Raw genomic sequence first — 25,050 nt, 5'->3', positions numbered from 1 at the left:
AGTCAGACACGCAACAGGGAATGTGTGACAATAAGTCACAGATGACAAGGGAAGTGTGACAAATAAATACAGAAGCATCAAAGAGAGGGTTGTACACAATGTCTGAGATGCCATTGGGTGTGACATGTAGTCATAGACAGCAGGGTGGAGTGAGACACACGAGGTGAGAATGACAGGGAGATTGTGACTCATGAAGTCAGAGACAGAAAGGGAAGTGTTACACAGGAAGTCAGTGATGCCACGTGAAGTATTACACATGGTCTCACACAGGCCAGGGGGTGTGAAACATGAAGTAAGAGATGCCAGGGGGAGTTATACACATGAAGTCACTGATGCCAAGAAAAGTATTCCCCACGAATTCACAGACACCAGAGGGAGTGTTACTCATGAATTCAGAGACCCCATGAGCAATGTTAAGCACCAAGTCATAGATGACAGGTGGAGTGTGGCACACGAAGTCATAGACGCCAAGGGGATTGTGACACATGAGATCAGAGACCACAGGTGATGTGTGAAATAAGAAGTCAGTGATACACATTGTCAGAGAGGCTAGGTAGAGTGCTACAAATGGACTCCGAGACGACAGGTGGTGGGTTATGCATGAAGTCAGAGAGGAGAGGGGAGTGTGAAACAGGAAGTCACAGACACCATGGCAAGTGTGATACATGAAGTCAGAGACAACTGAAGTGTGATACACCAAGTCAGAGAAGACAGCAACTGTGACACAGGAAGTCAGAGACGCCAAGGTGATTGTGACACATGATTTCAGAAACTCCACGTGGAGTGTTACACAGGAATTCAGAGATGCCAGGGGGAGTGTCACATACAAAGTTAGAGACAACCCGGGGGATTGATAGGAAGAAAATCAGAGACACCAGGTGGAGTGTGAGACTCGAAGTCAGTGATGCCACATGGAATGTTACACATGAAGTCAGGGATGCCAATTTTAGTGTTGCACAGGAAGTGAGAGATGCCAGGGAGTGTGTTACACACAAAGTCAAAGACGTAACATGCAGTGTCACAAATGAAGTCAGAGACAATAGGGGCAGTGTGACACATGAAGTCAGAGATGCCATGGGAATTGTGACACACAAAGTCAGAGGTGCCACGGGGAGTATTACACACAAAGTCATAGATGCCTGGGGGATTGTGACACACGAAGTTAGACACATCACATGGATTGTGACACATGAATTCAGAGACACCATGGTGAATGTTACATGCTGTATGGGCGATTCCAGGGGTTGTGTAACATAAGAAGTCAGAAATGACAGGTCAGGTATGCCCCTTGAAGTCAGATGCCATGGGGAATGTTACACACAACGTCAGAGTCGCCAGGGGGAGTTTAATACAAGATGTTGGAAAAGCCAGTGGGAGTATTACAAATGAAGTTATAGATGGCGGAGGGAGTGAGGCACGAACTCAGATACACAATGGAGAGTGTGACACTCGAAGTCAGAGACACCACTGGGAGTGTTAGACATGAAGTCAGATACACCAGGGGGAGTGTGAGACACGAAATCAGGGAGACCAGGTGCTGTGTGACACATGAATTCAGAGATGCCATGGTGACTGTTGGACACGAATTCATGTGTAACAATCTGCTTCTTGTCCTTTGACTTCACAATACCCCTGGCTTATCTATCATCTTGTGTCACACAATCCCTGGCATCTCTCACATCATGTGTTCCACTCAACTTGGCGTCCTGGGCTTTGTGTGTAACACTCCCCATGTCATCTCTAACTTCGTGTTTCACAATCCCCTTGTCTCTTATTTCTTGTGTCACAGTCTACTTGGCATCTTGGACTCTGTGTTACACTCCCCGTCTCATCTCTGACTTCATGTCTCACAATCCCACTGTCATCATTGGTTTCACGTGTCACACTCTACCTGGCATCTTTGACTCTGAGTGTAACTCTCTCCATGGCGCCTCTGACTTTGTGTGTAACTGTCCCCTCTTTGTCTCTGACTTCGTGTGTAACACTCCAATTGGCATATCTGATTTCATGTGTCAAACTCCCACAGGTGTCTTTGACTTTGTGTGTAACACTCCTCTTCTTGTCTCTGACTTCGTGTGTCACAATCTCCCTATTGTGTCTGGTTTTGTGAGTCACAGTTCACCTGGTGTCTCTCTGTGTGTGCCACTCCTAGTGGAATCTCTGATTTCAGGTGTAACACTCTCATGTTGTCTATGATTTCGTGTGTAAAACTTTGCCGTGATGTCTCTGACTTCGTATGTGACACTATCTGTGGCATCCCTGATGTTGAGTGTAACACTACCCATGGCATCTCTTAGATCTTGTGTAACACTACTCTTAGCATTTCTGATGTCCTGTGCCACACTCCCCTTGTTGTATCTGACTCGTAACACTTCATGTAACATGTCTGATTCATGTGTAACACACCCCCATTGTGCCTCTGAATCTGTGCCACACTCCTCCCGTTGTCTCTGATATTGTGCATCACAATTCCCCTGGTAGCTTCACTTCATGTGTAATACTCCCCTGGGGCCTCGGACTTCATATGTAACACTTCATGTGGCGTCTTTTACTTCACGTGTCAGAGTCCCTTGGGATCTCATATATCCTCTTAAGAATCCCACTGTCATCTCTGACTTTGTGTATAACACTCACAGTGGTATCGCTCCTTTCCTGTGTAACACTCCATGTGGTGTCTGTGACTCCATGTGTCACACTCCCCCTGCCATCTCAGACTTCATATGTAACACACCCCTTGGTGTCTCTGACTTCATGTGTCACAGTGCCCCAGTGTCTCATACTTCCTGTATAACACTAAACGTGTCATCTCTGGCTTCGTGTGTAATACTCCCCCTGTTGTCTTTTACTCTGTGTGTTACATTCCCCATGGTACTTCTCCCCTCATGTGTAACACTTCCCTCTGGCATTTGGGAATTCATGTGTAACATTCCTTGTGAAGTCTCTGACTTTGTGTGTTCCTCTGCCTGGCATCTCAGACTTTGTGTATAACACTCCATGTTGTGTCTTTGGCTTCATTTGTAATGTTCCCCCTGGTGTCTCTGGCTTCCTGTATAACACTCCATGTGGCATCTCAGTCTTCATGTGGTACACACACCCTGATGTTGCTGACTGCATTTGTTAAAATCCATGTAGACTTTCTGCTTTGAAGTATAGCACTCCAGTGACATATCAGATGTCATGTGTAACACTCCCCCTGGCATTTCTGACTTCCTCTATAACACTTCCTCTGGTGTCTCTGACTTCCTGTGTCACACTCCATGTGCCCTCTTGGACTTCATGTGGTACACGCTCCCTGATGTCTCTGACCATTACTGTAAAACTCACTGTGATGTCTCTGACTTCATGTGTCACAATAAGCCTGGAGTCTCTATCCTCATGTGTCATACTCCCTCTGGCATCTCTGACTTTGTGTGTAAGACTCCCAGTAGTGCCTCTGACTTCATGTCACAATTACCCTGGCATCTCTGAGTTGTGTCACACTCCCTGTGGTGTCTCTGACTTTGTGTAACACTCACCCTGTCATATCTGACTTCATGTGTAACTTCCAACATGGAGTCTCTGACTTCTTGTGCAACTCTCTACTTTGGTGTCACACACTCCACTTTCTTCTCTGACTTTGTATGTAAAACTCCCAAAGTTGTCTGTGACTTTGTGTCACACAACCCCTGGTGGCAGTGACTTCGTGTGTCACAATCCTTGTGGCATCAAGGACTTCATATATAACACTCTACTTGTCATCTCTGACTTCGTGTTTAACACTCCTCCTGGTGTCTTTCAGTTTGTGTGTTACCCTCCATGTGGCATCTGTGACTTCGTGTGTATCAATCCCCCAGGAATCTCTGACTACATGTGGAACACTCTACATGGCATTTCTGCATACATGTGTGACACTCACCTGTGCTGCCTCATACTTTGTGTGTAACACTCCACATGGCATCTCAGACTTGGTTTTTCACTGTCCCCCTTGTGTCTCTGACTTCATGTGTAACACTCCATGTGGCATTTCTGCCATCCAGTGTAACATTTCCCCATGGATTCTCAGACTTCTTCTGTAACACACACACTGGCATCTCTGATTTATTGTGTCACACTACCCCCTGAATTCTCTGACTTCAAATGTAATATAGTGTCTCTGACTTGGTGTGTCACACTCCCCATGGTGTCTCTGAATTCTTGAGTCACCTTTCCTCTGTCATCTCTGACTTTGTGTGTCACACTCCCCATTTTGACTCAATTCATGCATCACACTCCTCCTGTGGTCTCTGAGTTCATGTGGCACAGTACACATTGGGCCTCTGACTTGTGTGCCACACACTCCCTGTCATCTCTGACATCATGTGTTACACTTACTCTGCTGTCTCTGACTTCATATGTAACATTTCCCTGTGGCATTTCTGACTTTGAGTGTAACACTCACCATGGGGTCTATGACTTTGTGTGTCATACTTGCCCTGGCGTCTCTGACTTCAAGATTATCACTCACCTGGGCACTTCTGACTTCCTGTGTCACACTTCTGGCATCTCTGACTTTGTGTGTCACACTGTCCATGGTGTCTCTGACTTCATCTTTCACACATACCTTGTTGTCTGTGACACCTTGAGTATAATTATCCCTGGCGTTTCTAAGTTCCTGTGTAGCACTACAGCTGGTATTTCAGAGTTCGTGTGTTGCACACCCTCAGGCACATCAGACTTTATTTGTAACAATCCACCTGTGTCTCTGAATTAGTATGTAACATTCCCCATGCTATCTCTGATATTGTGTGTAAAAGTCCAACTGGTAGCTCTGACTTAATGTGTCACAATATCCCTTGCAATTCTGACTTCGTGTGTAACACTCCACATGGAGTCTGTGACTTCATGTGTCACTCTCAACCTTGCATATCTGACGTCGTGTGTGACACTCCCTGTGGCAACTCTGAATTTCTGTGTCACAGTCCCTCAGGCAGCCCTGACTTCCAGTATCGCAAATACCCCTGGTGTGTATGACTTCATGTGTGACTCACCCTGTGGCATCTATGACTTCTTGTGGCATACTCCCATTTGTGTCTCTGAGTCTGTGTCACACTCCCCTGCTGTCTATAACTTAGTGTGTAACACTCCACCAGCATCTCTGACTTTGTGTATAACACTTCCAATAACATCTCTGACTTCGTGTATCACACACCCCCTGGCATCTGTGACTTCGTGTTTTACATTCCCCCTGTCGTCTCTGCCTTGGTGCATAACACTCCCTCTTGTATCATTGTTTTTGTGCCTAACACACACCTGGTGCCTCTCTAACTTTGTGTGTTACACTCTGCATGTTGTCTCTGAATTCGTGGATCACTAACCCCCTAGTGTCTTTGATTTCATGTGTAACACACTCACTCACATCTCTGATTTGGTGCATCAGAAACCTCCTGGCTTCTCTGATTTTGTGTGTCATGCTACCTTATGTCTCTATGTGTGTAACACGCCATCTTTCATCTCTGATTCTTTGTGTAGCACTTACTCATGGTGCCTCTGACTTCACATGTCACACTCCCCATGCCATCTCTCACATTGTGTGACACATTCCACCTGTCATCTCTGATTTACTGTGCAACACACTTCCTGGCATTTCTGACCTCCTGTGCAACACTCCCACATGATGTCTCTGAACTCATGCATCAAACTCCACATGGCATCTCTGACTTCGTGTGTCACACTGTGCCTGGTGTCTTGGGCTTTGTGTTTAACACTCCACTTGTGTCTCTGCCTTTTTCTGTTACACACTGCCTGGCATCTCACACCACATGTGTAATACTCACTGAGGCATCTCTTGTTTTGTTTGTAACACTTCCCCTGGTGTCTATGACTTCCTGTGTATTACAACATCTGGCATCTCTGATTGGGTGTGTAACACTCCCCCGGTGTCTCTGAATTACTATGTAACAAACCAAGTCACCTTTCTACCTCTGTGTGTAACACTCCCCAGTGTCATCTCTGACATCAAATGTAACACTCATCCAGGTATCTCTGATTCATCTGTAACACTCCCCTTGTAGCCTATGACTTCATCAGTAACACTCCACTTGTCATGTATAATAGTCTTATAATAGTATGGATGTGTTACACATGAAGTCAGTGATGTCTATGGGAGTGTCACACCGAAGTCAGAGACAACATGTGGACTGTGATGCACAAATTCAGTGATGACACATAGGAGAGTTACACACAAAGTCAGATAAGCCATGTTGGGCATTACACGTGAAGTCAGAGATGGCAGGGCACTGTTAGATGAAGTCAGAGAAGCCAAGTGTTACATACAAAGTCAGAGACACCAGGGGGAGTGTTAGACACAGATACTCCAGGGGAAGTGTTACACACAAAATCAGAGAGGGCAGGTGGTGTGTTACACATGACTTCAGAGACTCCAGGGGGACTGTGACATATGAAGTCAGAGACACCATGGAGAGTGTTACACACGAGGTCAGTGACTTCTGGGGGAGTGTTACACAGGAAGTCAGAGATGCCTGAAAGTATGCTACACACTAAGTCAGCAACAGAAGGGGGAATGTTACACACGAAGTCAGAAATGGCACCTCAAGTATTACACAGGAATTCAGAGATGCCAGTGGGAGAGGGACACATGATGTCAGAGATGAAATATGGAGTGTTACACACTAATTCAGAGATGACATGATGACTGTGAATCACAAAGTCACAGAGGCCTTGGGGAGTGAGATAAAAGAAGACAGGGAAGGCAGTGGGAGTGTTACACATCAAGTCAAAGACAACAAGGGGAGTCTGATACATGATATCAGAGATGCCATGTAGGAGAATTACACATGAATTCAGAGACGCCATGTTTTGTGCGACACATGAAGTAAGAGATTGCAGGAGGAGTGTTACACACAAAGTCAGAGACATCACATGGAGTTTTACACACAAAGTCAGAGACAGCAGGGGGAGTTTCACACATGGAGACAGAGAGGCTAGTAGGAGTGTTACACACGAAGCCAGAGAGGGTACATGGAGTGATACACATGACCTCAGAGATGCTAGGGGAAATGTGACACATGAAGTCTGAGATGCAATTGGGTATGTTACACAGGAAGTCAGTGATGCCTGGGGGAGTGTTACACACATAGATGGAGATCACAGGGGGTATGTCACACACAAAGTCAAAGATGAGATGGGGAATGTGATAGACAAATTCAGTGATGTCACATATGAGAGTTACACATGAAGTCAGAGATGGCATTTGCACTGTTAGATGAAGTCAGAGAAGCCAAGTCAAGTCTTACACACAAAGTCAGAGAGGGCAGGTGGAGTGTTACACATTTCATCAGAGACTCCACAGCGTCTGTGACTCATGAAGTCAAAGAAACCAGGAGGAGTGTTACACGTGAAATCAGTGTTGCCTGGGGGAGTGTTACACATGAATCCAGAGAAGCCTGGTAGATTGTGACAAAAGATGTAGGATAAAACATGGGGAGTGTCATGCACGAATTCAGAGAGAAGAGGGGAGATGTGAAATGCAATGTCACAGAAACTAGGACAAATGTGACACAAGCAGTCAGAAATGCAAGGGGTATTGTTACACAAGAAGTCAGAGACACTGGCTGGTGTATGACAGAAGAAGTCAGAGATGACATGGGGTGTGTGACACACAAAGTCAGTGATGATACGGGAAATGTGACACACAAAGTCAGTGGCCATGGTGAATGTAACAAATGAAATCAGAGATTCAATGGGAAGTGTTAAACATGAAGTTCAAGACACCAGGGGGAGTGTTACACATGAAATCAGAGATGTCAGGGGTAGTGTTACACAAAAAGTCAGAGACTCTAGAGGTAGTGTGAAATACAAAGTTAGAGACTCCAGGTGGATGTGACACATGAAGTCAGAGACGCCATGTAGAGTGTTAAATCCAACTCAGAGAGGCCAGGCATAGTGTCACAAATGGAATCAGGGAGCCAGTGTGAGTGTTACACAAGAAATCTGAGACACCATGGGGCAGTGTCACACTCGAAGGCAGAAAACCCACATGGATCTGTACACATGAATTCAGATACAAGAGGGGATGAGTAACACACAAAGTTCGAGACACCACATGGAATGTTACACACCAATTCAGAGACACCAGGGGGAGTGTTACACATGAAGTCAGAGATGCCACAAGGACTGTTACACATGAAGTCCAAGATGTCACGAGGAAGAGTTACACATGAAGGAAGAAATGCCACGTGGATTGTTAGACACGAAGTCAGAAATGCCACATTATGTGTTACACACAAAGTCTTTGATGCCAGGGGTAGTGGGACACACAATTCAGAGATGCCATATGTAGTTTAACACATGAAGACAGAGACGCGAAGTGCAGTGTGACAAACAAAGTCAGAGAAGACAGCAGGAGTGTGATGCATGAACTCAATGGCTGAAGGGGCAGTGTGACACGTGAAGTCAGAGATGCCACTGGGTGTGTTACACATGAAGTCAGAGATGCCATGGAAGTGAGAGACGACATGGAGAGTGCGATAAGATGTCAGGGATGAAAGGTATTGTGTTACCCACAAAGTCAGAGATGCCAGGGGGTGTTGCACACAAAGTCAGAGACACCATGGGGGAGTGTTATGCACAAAGTTGGAGATGACAGGGGGAGTGATATGCATGAAGGAATGACATGGGGAGGGTGACACGAAGTCAGATATGCCATGACCAATGTGATGCACAGTGTCAGGGTTGAAAGGGAGTGTGTTACACATGAAGTCAGAGATGTCACTGGGTATGTGATGCACGAAGTCAGAGATGCCATTGGGAGTGTGACACATGATGTCAGAGAGTCCACGGGTTGTTTGATGACATTGTCAGAAACGCTAGGGCTAGTTTTAAACACAAAATCAGAGACACCAGGAGAGAGTGTTACATACAATGTCAGAGAACTCAAAGGGAGTGTTACACATGATATCAGAGACACCAGGGTGTGTGTTACACACAAATTCACAGACCCAAGGAGGAGGGTGACACACAAATTTAGAGACACCATGGGGAGTGTTTCACACTTCAGAGAAGATAGGGGTTGTGTAATCAATGAAATCAGAGACAAGTGGGGAATAGTAATGCAAGATGCCTGAGATGTGAGGAGGAGTGTTACAGTCAATTTCAGAGACACCTGGTGGAGTGTTACACAAGAAGTCAGCGATGCCATGGGGAATTCTACACACAAAATCAGACACACAAGGGGGATAGTAACATATGAAGCTAGAGATATGATGAGGAGTGCTACAAGTGATATCAGAAGCGCCATGTGGAGTGTTAACTATAAAATCAGAGATGCCAGGTGGAGTGTGACACACAAAGTCAGACACCACATGGGCAGTGTGATGCATCAAGTCAGAGATGTGAAGTGGAGTGTTACACATGAAGTCAGAGACACCAGGGGGAGTGTTACAAATGAAGCCAAAGACACAAAAGGGAGTGTTATTCACAAATTCAGTGATGCCACAGGGAATGCAACACTTGAAGTCAGAGATGCCATGTGAGGTGTGACATGAAGTCAGAGACGCCATGGGAAAGTCACACATGAAGTTAAAAACACCAGGGTGATTGTTAAGCACAAAGAGAGATATGATGGGGAGTGTTACACAGAAAGACATAAACGACATGGGGAATGTGACACTTGAAGTCAGACACACCAGTGGATGTGTTACACACGGAGTCAGAGATTCCAGGTGGAGTGTTACACAGAATTCAGAGAAGCCACTTGGAGTGTTACACTTGAAGTCAGAGATGCTAAAGTGTCTGTGATACAGGAAGTCTGAGACAACAGGGGGAATGTTACACATAAAGTCAGAGATGTCTGGGGAAGTGTTACACATCAAGTCAGATACACCATTTGTAGTGCAACACATGAAGATATGGACGACAGAGGAAGTGTTATGCACAAACTAAGAGACAAGATGGGAATATAACACACAAAGTAAGAGATGAAACTGGATGTGTTGCACACGAAGTTCGAGATGACAGTAGTACTGTGAAATATGAAGCCAGAGATGCCAGGCAGAGTGTGAAACACAAAGTCAGAGACGATATGTCATTTGTGATACTTGATATCAGAGATGCCAAAGGGAATGTTACACCAGAAGTCTGAGACGAAAGAGGGAGTGTTGTACAAGTAGTCCAAGATGCCATTGGGAATGTTACACATGATATTATAGACTGTATGGGGGGGTGTGATGCACGAACTCAGAGACACCAGAGGGAATCTGACACACAAAATCAGATATGCCTGTGTGAGTGTTATACGAGAAGTCCAAGACATGATGTGAGAGTGCTACATTCAAATTAAGAAAGGACACATGGGGTGTTACACATGAAGTCAGAGACTTCAGTGGTGGTAACACACAGTATCTGACACACCTGGGGGAGTGTTACACACCAAATCAGAGACATCAGTTCATATGTGACACACGACTTCAGAGACAACATGGGCAGCATTATGCATGAAGTCAGAGGTTATGGGGGAGAGTAAAACACGAAGTCACACACAATGGGGAGAGTGAAAAAAGTCAGAGGCCACAGGTGAAGTGTGAAACACAAAGTCAGAGACACCATGGGAATTATGACACAAGAAATCAAGACTCACCAGTGGGAGAGTCACACACGAAATGAGAGACACAACTCTGAGTGTTACACTTGAAGTCAGGGAAACCATGAGGAGTTTGACACACAAAATCAGAGCTGGCAGGGTGAATGTTTACAAAAGAAGTCCAAGACGACACAGAAGAGTGTTATACTTGAAGATAGAGATGCCATGTGGACTGTTACACATGAAGTCAGAGGTGGCAGGGGGAGTGTACCACACCAAGTCAGAGATGCCATGTGGAGGATTACACACCATGTCACAGACACCAGTGGATGTGTTACACATGAAGTCAGACATACCACATTGAGTGTTACACACGAAATCAGAGACAAGAAGGGGAGTGATACACATAGAGTCAGAAATTCAATGTGGCGTCTTACACACGAAGTCCACTACACCAAGGGGAATGTGACACACGAAGTCAGAGATGCCATTGGGAGTTTGACACATGAAGTCAGAGACGCCAGGCAGATTGGGATACTGGAAGTCAAAGATGTAACGGTGAGTGTTACACTCAAAGTCAGAGAATCCATGGGTAGTGTAACACACTAAATCAGAGATGCCAATTGAAGTGTTCCACAAATGATCAGAGACACCAGAGGGAGTGTTACAAACGGAATCAGAGATCCAGGGAAAGTGTTACACACTATGTTGGAGAGGCCAAATGGAGTGTTACACACGAAGTCAGAGACTCCATAGAGACTGTGACAGGCGAAATCAGAGATGCCAGGGGGAGTGTAACGCATGAAGTCACAGACACCAATGGGAGTGTTACGCACAAAGTCAGATACACTAGTGGTTTCTGTAAAAACACGAAGTCAGAGACAGTAGAGCCGCATGTTACACATGATTTCAGAGACACCAAGGGGGTATTTAATGCATCAAGTCAGAGACATCAGTGGGAGTGTTACACACAAAGTCAGAAATAACAGGGGAAGATTTATGCAGGAAGTCAGAGTCGCCATGGGGAGTTTGACAGATGATATCAGAGAGGACAGGTCATGTGTGACACTCGAAGTCAGAGATATCATTGGGAATATTACTCACAAAGTAAGAGAAGCCAGTGAGAATGTTATACAAGAGGTCAGAGTCACCACTGGCAGTCTTACATACAAAGTTATAGACAGCAGGGGTAGTGTGACCCACAAACTCAGAGACACAAAATGGAGTGTGACACATGAAGTCAGAGATGCCATGGGGTCAATTACACACAAATTCGTACACACCAGGTGGATTGTGATACATGAAGTAGGGGATGCCATGTGGAGTGTGACACACGAAATCAGAGATGCAACATGGAGTTTGCACGCAAAGTCAGATATGTCAGGGAGAGTATGACTCACAAAGTCACAGATCCCAGAGGAAGTGTGAACCATGAAGTCAGACCTGTCAGGTGTAGTTTTACACATTAACTCAGAGACACAATGTGAATTCTTACACACAAATTGGGAGACACCAGGGGTGTGTGACACACGAAGTAAGAGATGCCAGGGGGAGTCTGACACTCAAAGTCAGAGACAACAGGTCGACTGTTACCCTCAAAGTCATAGATGCAACAGGGGATGTTACACACAAATTCAGAGCTACAATGGGGAGAGTTATACATGAAATCATAGACACCAGTGGGAATGAAACACACAAAGCTATACACGGAAATGTCAGTGTGACACACGAGCTCAGAGACACAAGGGGGAGTGTGACACCCAAAGTCAGAGACACCACTGGGTATGTTAACATGAAGTTAGAAATGCCAAGAGGTGAGTCAAAAACGAAGTTAGGGATGCCAGGTTGGGTGTGACAAATGAAGTCACAGCCTCCACATGGAGTGTTACACACAAAGTCAAGAGTGGCTAGCGGCCATGTGAAATAAGAAGTTAAAGACACCAGGGGGAGTGTGATACATGAAGTCAGGGATTCCAGGCACAGTGTGATGCACGAATTCAGAGATGAAACAGGCAGTGATGCACATGAAGTCCAATACACCAGTGGGAGGGGACACACAAAGTTAGTGACACCAGGTGGATTGTGACAAGAAGTCAGAGACACCACAGTGAGTGAAGCACAAGAAATCAAAGATGCTACATGCAGTATTACACACAAAGTCCATGACATCAGGCGGAGAGTGACACTCGAAGTCAGAGAGGTCAGGTGGAATGTTACACAAGAAGAGACACCACGGGGGAGAGTTATGAAGGAAGAGATGCCAGGTGTAGTGTTACACTCAAAGTCTGAGTGACCGGGAGAGTGTGATACAGGAAGTCAGAAACATCAGGGATAGTGTTACACAGGAAGTCAGAGACGCTAGGATGTGTGTGACAGATGAATTCGTAGACGACATCAGCAGTGTGACACACGAAGTCAGAGACCACAGGTGAAGGGTGATACATAAAGTCAAAGACGCCATAGGGAGTGTGACACAGGATATCAGAGATGCCGGGTGGAGTGTTACACAGGAAGTCAGAGATGATGTTAAGTTTGTGACACACAAAGTCCTAGATGACAGGTGGCATGGGACACAAGAAATCAGAGATGCCTGGGGAAGTGTTACTCATGGAGTCAGAAACACCATGTTCTGTGTTACACACATGACTCCCGGGCAATTGTGACACATGAATTCAGGGAAGACAGGGGAAGTGTAGCACACGAAGTCAGAGATGACAGGTCGAGTGTGACCCTCGAGGTCAGAGATGCCATAAGGAATGTTACACACAAATTCAGAGACACCAGTGTGACTGTTAACATAAAGTTATAGACAGCAGGGACAGTATGATGTACGAACTCAGAGACAGAATGGTGAGTTTCACATATGAAGTCAGAGACACAAGGGGGAGTGTGACACAAGAAGTCAGAAATGCCAGGGGTAGTGTGACCAAAAAAGTCATGGATGCCAGGTATCATCTCAACCACAGATAACAGGTTGAGTGCTATGCATGATGACAGAGAAATTGGGGCTGTGACACATGAACTCAGAGACACGATGTGGAGTGTAAGGCATGAAGTCAGAAATGATAGATGGAGTGTTATGTTCATTCCATGCACAGGCTACAGGGAGAGTGTTACATGCAAATCAGAGACACATGGTCAAGAGTTACACAGGAGGTCAGAGATGTCACAGAGTGTTACCCCCGAAGTCAGAGAGGACGGGTTGAGTGTGATATTCAAAGTCAGAGAACAAGGGAAGTGTGACATATGAAGTCAGAGACGCCACGGAGACTGTTGCACACGAAGTCAGAGACAACATGTGGAGTGTTAAACATGAAGTCCGTGATGCCAGGGAGAGAGTGACACATGTAATTGGAGATGCCAGGAAATGTGCTAAACACGAAGTAAAAGACACCAGGGTGTTACACAAGAAGTCAGAAATGACAGATTTAGTGTTACACATGAAGAAATGGCATGAGGAGTGATACACACGAAGTTAGAGACACCAGGGAAGTGTCACATATGATGTAGGAGAAGAGTTGGGGAGTGATATGCACAAATTCAGGGATGACAGGGGAAGCGTGAAACACGAAGTCAGGGACAGCAAGTATAGTGTGACACATGAAGTCAGACAGGGCACATCAAACGTTATACAAAATGTCAAAAATGACAGGGGGAGTGTGGCACATGAAGTCACAGGTGCCAGAGGTCTGTGACACATAAGGTCAGAGATGCCAGAGGGATTGTGACACAGAAATTCATAGACAACTGTTGGAGTGTTGCAGATCAAGTTAGATATGCCAGAGGGAGTGTTACACACAGGCTTGAAAACACATGGGTGATTGTTACACATAAAGTCTGAGTTGTGATACACAAAGTCAGAAACACCAGGGTTAGTGTTACAAAGGAAGCCAGAGACACCAGAGTGTGTGTGACCCACATAGAGATGGCACCGGCCCTATGACACACAAAGTTAGAGACACAAGGGGAAGTGTGACACATGAAGTCAAAGCCACCATGGTGAGTCTTTCTATCAAAGTCAGATATGCCAGGTGAAGTGTTACGAAATCAGAGATGCCACATAAACTGTTACACACAAATTCAGAACACAAGTGGGATTATGTTACACAAAATTCATGATGTCAGTGGGAGTGTGGCACACAAAGTAAAACCTGATACGTGCTGATACTCTTGAAGTGACAGATGCCAGGGGGAGATTGACACACGATATCAGAGCTGCCAGGTTGAGCATTACACAAGATGTCCAAGATGCCATGAGGCAGTGTTAAATGGAAAGGCAGAAGTGCCATGTAAAGTGTTACACATGATGTCAGAGACACCAGGGGGAGTATACTACACATACTGAGAGATGCCATGTGGGGTGTTACACATGGTGTCACAGACACCAGGGGGAGTGTTACACAAGAAGTCAGAGATTCCAAGGGGAGAGTTATACAGAGTTGGAGACAACAGGTAGTGTGTGACACATGATATCAGAGAAGATAGGGGGATTGTGATACACTAAGTCAGTGATTTGAGGGGGGATGTTACACATGAAGTCAATGACACCATGGGTTTAGTAATGCATGAATGCAGAGATGACATGGGGATTGTGGCACATGATTTAGAGAGGCCATGGGGATGTTTTACGCATAAAAACAATGATAACTTGGGGAGTGTTACACACCAAGTCAGAGATGATGGAGGAGTGTGAAACACAAAGTCAGAGCCTACGGGTGGAGTGTTAAACACAAAGTTAGAGACACAAGTGGATGTGTTATACACAAAATCAGAGATGGCATGTGGAGTCTTACACACGAAGTTATAGACAACAGGGGGAATGTAATGCACATACTCAGAGACACAAATTTGACTGTGACATACGAAGTCACAGATGTCATGGGGTGATTTACAAATGAAGTCATACATGAGGAATGTGGTACTTGAAGTCTGGGATGCCAGGTGGAGTCTTCCACATGAATTCTGTGACACCAGACTTAGAGTGACACATGAAGTCACAGATGCCATGAGGATCGTGACACACAAAGTCAGAGACACCAGGTCGAGTTTCGTACACATCAGAGATGCCAGGGGGAGTGTGACACATGAAGTCAGAGATGCCACAGGGTGTGTTACACACAATGTCTGAGACGCCATGGGGGTGTGACACATGAACTCAGAGATGCCTTGTGGACTGTTACACATTCAGTGTGAGACACCAGGGGAAGTCTCACACACGAAGTCAGAAACATGAGGGATAGTGTTATATAGGAAGTCAGAGGCAGCAGGGTGTTTGTGACAGTAGAAGTCATAGACCCCACAGGAAGTGTGACACATGAAGACAGAGATGACAGGTGGATTATCAGACAGGAAGTCAGAGACAAGAAGTGATGTGTTATACATGAAGACATACATGCCAAGAGGAGTGTTACATGCAAACAGACTCCACTTGGAGTGTTACACATGAAGTAAGAAATACAAAGTGGATTGTGACACGATACCAGAGATGCCACTGGTAGTGTTACAAATGAAATAATAGATGGCAGGGAAGTGTGATGCACATACTCAGAGAAACAAGGGGGAGTGTGACATATGTCACAGATGCCAGGAGCAGTGTGACTGACGAAGTCAGAGGCACCAGAGGGAGTGTGACAGAGGAAGTCATAAACGCCACTTGGAGTTTTACACACAACATCAGAGTTGCAAAGGGGAGTGTTACATATGAACACAGAGACTCAAGGGGGATTGTTACACATGAATCTGAGACCCCGGGGGGGGGTGACACATGACGTCAGAAACACGAGGGGTTGTGTTATATGGGAAGTGAGAGAGAACAGGGAGTGTGTGACACACGCATCAGAGACACCATGTGGAACTTTTACAAAGTCCGAGACACCAGGGTGTGTTACACAGGAAATCAGAGATGAGAAGACAAGTGGCATACTGGAAGTCAGAGGCACCAGGAGGAGTGTTACACATGAAGTCAGTGATGCCAAGTGGAATGTTACACAGGAATTTCAAGACACTATGGGGGAATGTTACACACAAAGTTAGAGATGACAGGAGGTTGTGACAGAGAAAGTTAGAGAAGCTTCTGTCAATGTTACACACTGTCAGAGATGAAAGGGGTGTGTGACACACAAAGTCACAAATGACAGGTCTAGTGTGTCCCTTGAAGATAGGGGCCATGGGGAATTTTACACACAATGTCAGAGATGCCAGAGGGAGTGTTATACACAAAAACAGAGCTGCCTGTGGGAGTGTTAAACACCAAGTTGTAAATGGCAGAAGGGAGTGTGAGGCAGGAACTTGGAGTGAAAAGTGGGAGTATGGTACATGAAGTCAGAGAAGTCACCTGGTGTGTTATATATGAAGTCAGAAATGCCATGAGGAGTATGATACAGGAAGATAGGGGTGCCAGGCAGAGTATGACACACAAAGTTAGAGATGCCATGGTGACTGTTAGACACGAACTCTGAGCTGCCACGGGGAGTGTGACAAACGAAGTCAAAGACATCTTCATAAGTATAACACATAAAGTGAAAGATACCAGAGGGGAGTGTGACACATGATCAAAGATGACAGAGGGAGTGTGACACATGAAGTCAGAGAGGCCAATTGGAGTGCTACACACAAAGTCATAGATGCCTCGGGAATATTATACCAGAAGTCAGAGATGCCATGAGGAGTGTTACACACAAACTCAGAGATGTCAGTTGGAGCATCTCTGCTTCAGGTAGAGATGCCAGAGATAGGGTGATGAATGAAGTCAGAGACACAAGGGGGGAGAGTCTCACCCGAAATCAGAGACAACAGGGAGACTGTTACACACTAAACCAGAGAAGCCATGGAAGAGTGTTACCCACGAAGTCAAAGACACCAGGGGGAGCGTTGCACAGGAGGTCAGAGGTGCCACAGGGAGTGACACACGAAGTCAGAGATGAAAGGTGGAGCATGACACATGAAGTCAGAGACTCTAGAGGAAGTGTCACGAAGTCAGAGATGCTAGGGCAAGTGTTACGCACAAACTCAGAGATGCCTGTGGGATTGTGAAACACGAAGTTACAGATGCCAGGGGTTATTGTGACACAGGAAGTTAGAGAAGCCATGGTGAATGTTAAAGACACAGCCAGAGGTGCTAGGAGTTTTGTCTTTCATGAAGTGAGAAATGACAGGTCAAGTATGACCCTCGAAGTCAAAACCCATGGGGAATGCTACACACATTAGTGATGCCAGGAGTGTTATACATGAAGTCAGAGATGCCAAGGGAAGTGTGACCCACGAAATCAGAGATGCCAGTGTGAGTGTTACGCAAGTAACAAGTTGAGTGTTACACAAGTCCAAGACTGCACAGGGGATTGTTACACTCAAAGTTACAAAGGCCATGTTGAGTGTTACACATGAAGAGAGAGACACCAGGGAGTGTTTACCAAATGAATTCCGAGATGCCCTGTGGAGTGTTTCACAAACTGTCAGAGACACCAGGGTGATTGTTACACATGAAGTCAGAGAGGGCATGTGGAGTGTCACCCATGATGTCAGAGACTCCAGGGAGACAGTGAAAAGCAAAGTCAGTGACACTGGGGTGAGTATTACACACAAAGTCATAGATGTCAATGGAGAGCATTTCACATGAAGTCAGAGATGCCAGGTGGTGTGAGCACACAAAGTCAGAAAAACCAGGGTGATTGTTATGCAGGAAGTCAGAGATGCTGTGGGGAGTGTCAGAGATGACAGGTCCTGGGTGACACTTGAAGTCATAGAGGTCATGGGAAATGTTACACCTGAAATCAGAGATGCCAGGGGAAGCGTTATACATGAAGTCCGAGACACCAGTGGGAGTGTTACACATGAAGTTATAGATGGCAGGAGGAGGGTGATGCATGAAGTCAGAGACACTAAAGGGAGTGTGACACACAAAGTCAGAGATTCCACAATGTGTGTTACACAAATGCTAGTGGGAGTGTGATACATGAAGTCAGGGAAGCCAGGCTGAGTGTGACACATGGAGTCAGAGAAGGCATGGGTATGTGTTACAAAGGAAGTCAGTGAGATCAGTGTAAGTGTTATGCAAGAAGTGCAAATATTACACATGACATCAGGAACACTGAGGGAAATGTGATGCGTATGACGTCAGAGATGACAGAGCGAGTGTGATACATGGAGTCAGAGATGCCAGGCGGAATTTTACGCATGAAGTCACAGACACCAGGGGGCATATTACAAACAAATTCAGAGACAACAGGGGGAGTGTTACACACCAAGTCAGAAACAACAGGGTTTGTGTGACACAGAAATTTAGTGAAGACAGCAGGCATGAGACACTATGTCAGAGAGGCCAGGAGGGTGTTATTGATGAATTCAAAGATGACACAGAGGAGTGTCACTCATAAAGTCAAAGACACGAGTGAAGTGTTACACATGACTTCAGAGTGATGAGTGAGAATGTCAGACACGAAGTCAAAGACATAAGTGGGAGTATTACACATGAAATATGAGCTGCCATGGGGAGTGTTACACATGATGTCAGATGCTAGAGGGCATGTGACACACAAAGTCAGGGATGCCAGAGTGAGTGTTACAAACAAAATCAGGGATGCAATGGGGAGTATTTCAAAGTCAGACACACCACTGGGAGTTTTACACACAATTTCAGACATGCTCGTGGGAGTGTGGCACATGAAGTCAGAGATGACAGGTGGAGTGTTACTCATGAAGTGAGAGACACAATGGGGGAGTGTTATGCACAAAATAAAACACACCACAGGAAGTGCTGCACAGGAAGTGAGAGAGACCTGAGAGAGTGTTAGAGATGAAGTCAGAGGACCCAGCGGGAGTATGACACGTGAAGTCAGACTGCAGGGAAAGTGTGACACGAAGTCAGAGGAGCCATGGGGAGTGCTACACATGAAGGCAGAAAGGCCAGGGGAAGTGTGACACTAAGAAATAGAGATGCCAGGCAGATTGTGACACATTAATTCAGAGACACCATGGTGAGTGTTACATAGGAAGTCAGAGACAATGGGGGAGTGTGACAGATGAAGTTAGAGATGCTAGGGGGAGTGTGACACATGAAGTGACAACAGGTGAATGAGACGACAGGTGAAGTGTTATGCAAGAAAGCAGAGATGACATTGGGAGTATGACAAAGGAAGTAGGAGATGGCATGTGTCATGTAATACATGAAGACAGACGACATGGGGAGTATTACACATGAAGTCACAGACACCAGTGGGATTGCTACACACGAAGTCAGAAATGCCAAGGGGAATGTCAGACATGACATCTGAGACAAAAAGGTGACTATTACCCACGACCTCAAAGAGGCAAGGGGGATTGTGACCCATGAAGTCACAGGTGACGGGGGGAGTGTGACACACGATTTCAGAGATGTCAACGGGGGAGTGTTATGCATGAAGCCAAAGACATGAGGGGGAGTGTTACACATGAAGTCAAAGATGCCATGGGGAGTGTTGCAAAAGAAGTCAATGACACAAGGGGTATAGTTACACATGAAGTTGGAGATGACAGGAGGATTGTGTCACACAATGTCAGAGACAACTGTGGGAGTGAGACACAGGAAGTGAGAGACACCACATGGAGTGTACCACACAAAGTCAGAGAAAACAGAGGGAGAGTTACTCACAAAGTCAGAGATGCCATGGGAGAATATTAGGCATGAAATTAGACAAATCAGGAGGAATGTTAGACACGAAGTCAGAGAGACCAGGGGGAGTGTTATGCATGAAATCAGAGATGGCTAAGGTGCATGTTATGAATGAAGTCAGAGACACCACAGGGAGTATGACACATGAATTCAAAGATGACAACTAGAGTGTGACATGATGTTAGAGACGACAAGGAGAGTGTTACACATGAACTCAGAGACCAGGGGAAGTATTATAGAGAAATTTAGAGATGGCACAGTGTATTGTTAAGCATGCAGTCAAATAAAACAGACAGAGGGTTACACACCAAGTCAGAGATGACAGGGGGAGCATGACACACAAATTCAGAGATTCCACAGGGTAGCGTTACACATGAAGTACACCAGGGGATACTAGTCGGAATATTACACAAGAAGTCAGAGACAATAGGGTATGGGTTACACATGATGTCAGAGGTGGCACAGTGAGTGTTACACACGAATGCAGAGAAGCCAGGTGGAGTGTTACACACAATGTCAGAGAGGCCATGGGGAGCGTTACAAATGAAGTCAAAATCACCAAAGGTAGGGTAACTGTTGAAGTCAGAGAGGATAGGGGCTGTGTCACATAAGCTCAAAGACAACATGCATAGTGTGACACATGAAGTCAGACACAGCATGGGGAATGTTAGTCATGAATTCAGAAACACCATGGGGAATGTTATTGGCAAAGTCAAAGACCCCAAGGGGGAGTGTTACGTATGAAGTCAGAGATGATATAGGTGTTGTTATGCATGAAGTAAGAGACACCAGAGGTGTGTTAGCATGATGTCACAAATGACAAGCTGAGAGTGACACACAAACTGAAAGACGACAGGTGCAGTGTGCACATGGAGTCAGACATGGCATTGGGACAGTTACTTATGAAGTCAGAGATGCTAGGGGTAATGTGAAACATGAATTAAGAGATGCCGTGGGGAGTGTTACACATGAAGTGAAAGACACCAGGGGTAGTATTATAAATGAAGTCAAAGACACTAGGGGTAGTGTGACACAAAATCAAAGACACTACATGGGAGTGTTACCCAGGAAATCCAAGATACCAGAGGGAGTGTCACACACGAAGTCAGACACCCCATGTGGAGTGTTACACAAGAAGACAGAAACATCATGGGGAGTGTTACACAAGAAGTCTGAGATGACAGTGTGAGTGTGACACACGAAGTGAGAGATGACAGGGGGAGTGCTGCACCTTTAGTCAGAGACACTATGGTGACTGTTACACAGAAAGTCAGCAATGACAGGTGAAGTGTGAAACACAAAGTCACAGACAGCTGGGGGACTGTTACACACAAAATCAAAGCCACCAGGTTTAGTGTTATGCATGAAGTCAAAGACACCACATGAAGCATTACCCAAGAAATCAGAGACATCACAGAGGAGTGTTACACACAAGATAAGAGATGCATCAGGGAGCGTTACTCATGAAATCAGACGTCATGGGAGAGTGTTATGCACACAGTCAAAGATACCAGGTGGAGTGTTACACACGAAGACAGAGATGCCAGGTGGACTGTGACACAAGTCACAGATTCGAGGAGGTATGTTACAAAGTCACAGACCCCAGGGGGAGTGTTACACACAATGTCAGAGATGCCAAGGAGAGTGTTACAGACAAAGTCAGAGACAACAGTGGGAGTGTTACTCAAGAAGTAAGAGATGTGACAGGGTGTATTACACACTATGTCAGAGACCATGGGGAGTGTTACACATGATGTCAGAGATGGCAGGGAGTGTGTTACACACAAAGTCATAGATGACAGGTGAAGTGTAAAACACGAAGACACAGATGCCATGGGGGAGTGGTTCATACGAATTCAGAAATGACATGAGTGTGGCAGACAGTGTCAGAGATGCCACAGGTAACGTTAAACATGAAGTCACAATCACCAGGGGAGCTGTGACACAAGAAGTCAAAGACAATAGGTGAAGTGTTATACACAATGTCAGAGACGACTGGGGAGTGTTATGCACTAATTCACAGACGCCAAGTGCAGTGTTACTCACAAAACTCAGAAACGCCATGGGGGTGTGTTACACATGATGTCAGACACATCACATGCAGTGTTACCCACGAAGTCATAGCTGACAGGGGGAGTGTTACACAAAAAGTCAAGGACACCAGGAGGAGTGTTACACACCACATCAGAGATTACAGAGGAGTTTTACACAGGAATTCAGAGACACCAGGGGGAGAGTTACACATGAAATTGGAGATGGAATGGGAGAGTTACATACGACTTCAGAGAAGCCACAGAGTGTGTGACATATGATGTTGGAGACCTCACGTTGAAGGGTTACACACAAACTCAGACATGACAAGAGGAGTGTTATTCACAAAGTCAGAGACACAAGGTTTAGTGTTACACATGAAGTCAGAGACCCCAGGGGGAGTATTAGACACAATGTCAATGACATATGTGGAAGTGTGACACATGAAGTCAGAGATGCCAAGTGGAGTGTTACACACGAAGCTAGAGAAATCAAGAGAAGTGTTACAAAGTCCGAGATGCCAGGGGGAGTGTTACACACGATGTCAGAGATGAAACGTGCAGTGTTACAAATTCACATACACCATGGGGGAGTGTTACGCATGATGTCAAAGACAACTGTCAGAGTGTTACACATGAAGTCAGACACAAAATGTGAGTGTTACACAGGAATTCAGAGATGCCACTGGGTGTGTAATACATAAAATTAGAGTTTCCAGTGGGAGTGTGACATAGGAAGTCACAGAAACCACTGATGAGTGTTGGCACGATTCACAGACACCAGGGGGAATCTTATGCACAACATCAGACATGCCAGGTGGTGTGTTACACACAAAATGTTAAAGAGCAGGTGTTGTGTGATGCACAAACTCAGAGACAAAAGTGTGAGTGTCACATTCAAAGTCAGAGACTCCACTGGGTGTGTTACACATGAGGTCAGAAACATCAGGATGAGTGTAATACACGAAGTCAGGGATGCAAGTTGGAGTGTGACAAATGAAGTCCGAGATGCCATGAGGAGTGTTACACACTGTCAGAGATGCTACAGGGGAGTGTTACACATGAAGTCAAAGACAACATAGGGAGTGTTACACAGAAATTCTGAGACAGCAGGGGGAGTGTTACACATGATATCATAGACACCTTGATGAATGGTACACACTAAGCCACAGATGCTATGATGCTGAATACGAAGTCAGAGATGCCTGGTAGAGTGTTACACAAGAAGTCTGACACCAGTGGAACTGTTACAAATTATGTCAAAGACACAAGCAGGGTTGTTACAGACGAAGTCAAAGACACCAGGTGGAGTCATACACATTCAGTCAATAAACCCAGTGGGGGAGTGACACACAAAGTCAGAGATGCCATGGGAGAGTTTTACACAGAAAGTCAAAGACACTCGGGGGACATGTTATACACAAAGTCAGAGATGCCGGGGGGTGTTTGATGCACAATGTCAGGGGCTGCCAGGCATATTGTGACACATGAAGTCAGAAACGTCATATGGACAGTTATACAGGACTTAGAGATTCTGGGGGAGTGTTACACATTAAGTCAGTGATGCCATTAGAAGTGTTAAACACAAAGTCAGAGACATCGGGGCAGTGTGATTCACAGAGATGCAGACGCCCAGCATAGTATGACCCAGGAGTCATAGATGCCATTGGGAGTGTTACACACGAATTGAAAGGTGCTAGGGGCAAGTGACACATGAAGTCACAAAAGCCCATGGGATTGTGACATGCAAAATTACACAGGGCACAGGGCTGTGACATGTGAAGTCAGAGATGCCACATGGAGTGTTACACTTGAAATCAGAGACAACAGTGGGAGGGAGACACCTGAAGTCAGCAATGACAGGGATAGTGTGACACACAGTCACACATGCCAAGGGGGAGTGCAAAACCATGTGCTGGCCACACCTGAACCAAGTGCCAGCCATGCCTGAACCACATACTGGGCATGCCTGAACCACATGTCAGCCACTCCTGAACCACATTATGCCCAGGCCTGAACTACATTTCAGCCATACGTAAACCACGTGCCAGTGACGTGTGAACCATGTGCCGCTCATGCCTGAACCATGTGCCATCCATGCCTGAACCACGTGTCATCCACACCAGGACAATGTGCCATCCACTCCTGAAGCATGTTTTGGCCACGCATAAAGCACGTGCCAGCCATGTGTGAACCACATGCCACCCAGGCCTGAACCACATGCCTTAAATGACTAAACCATGTTCTGGCATTACCTGAACAATGTTTTGGCCTCACCTGATCCACGTGCATGCCACACCTGAACCACATGCTGACCATGCCTGAACCATGTGCCAGCCATGCCTGTAGCATGTGCTGGCCATGCCTGAACCACATGACAGACAAGCTTTGGCCATGTTTTGGACATGCCTTACCCATGTGCTGGCAACACCTGAACCACATTTTGGGCACATCTGAACCGTGTACCAGCCACACCAGACCAACGTGCTGGTCAGGCCTGAAACAGGTTTTGGCCATGCCTGAACCACTTTTGGCCATGCATGAAACAAATGCCAGGCAAACGTGAACCAGGTGCTAAGCACGCATGAACCACGTGCCACCCAGGCCTGAATCACGTACCTTTCATGCCTAAACCATGTTCCAGTGTTACCTGAACAATGTTTCAACCTCATCTGATTCACATGCCTGCCACGCCTGAACCACGTTTTGGGCACACATAAACCATGTGCCAGCAACATGTGAACCATGTGCCACACGTGCCTGAGCCAAATGCCACCCACACCTGAAACACATGCCATCCACGCCTGAACCATGTTTTG

This window comes from Equus caballus, chromosome 10, assembly GCF_041296265.1.
Source record: "Equus caballus isolate H_3958 breed thoroughbred chromosome 10, TB-T2T, whole genome shotgun sequence".
In the NCBI taxonomy this organism is placed as follows: Eukaryota; Metazoa; Chordata; class Mammalia; order Perissodactyla; family Equidae; genus Equus; species Equus caballus.
Note: the sequence above shows the minus strand (reverse complement) of the source record.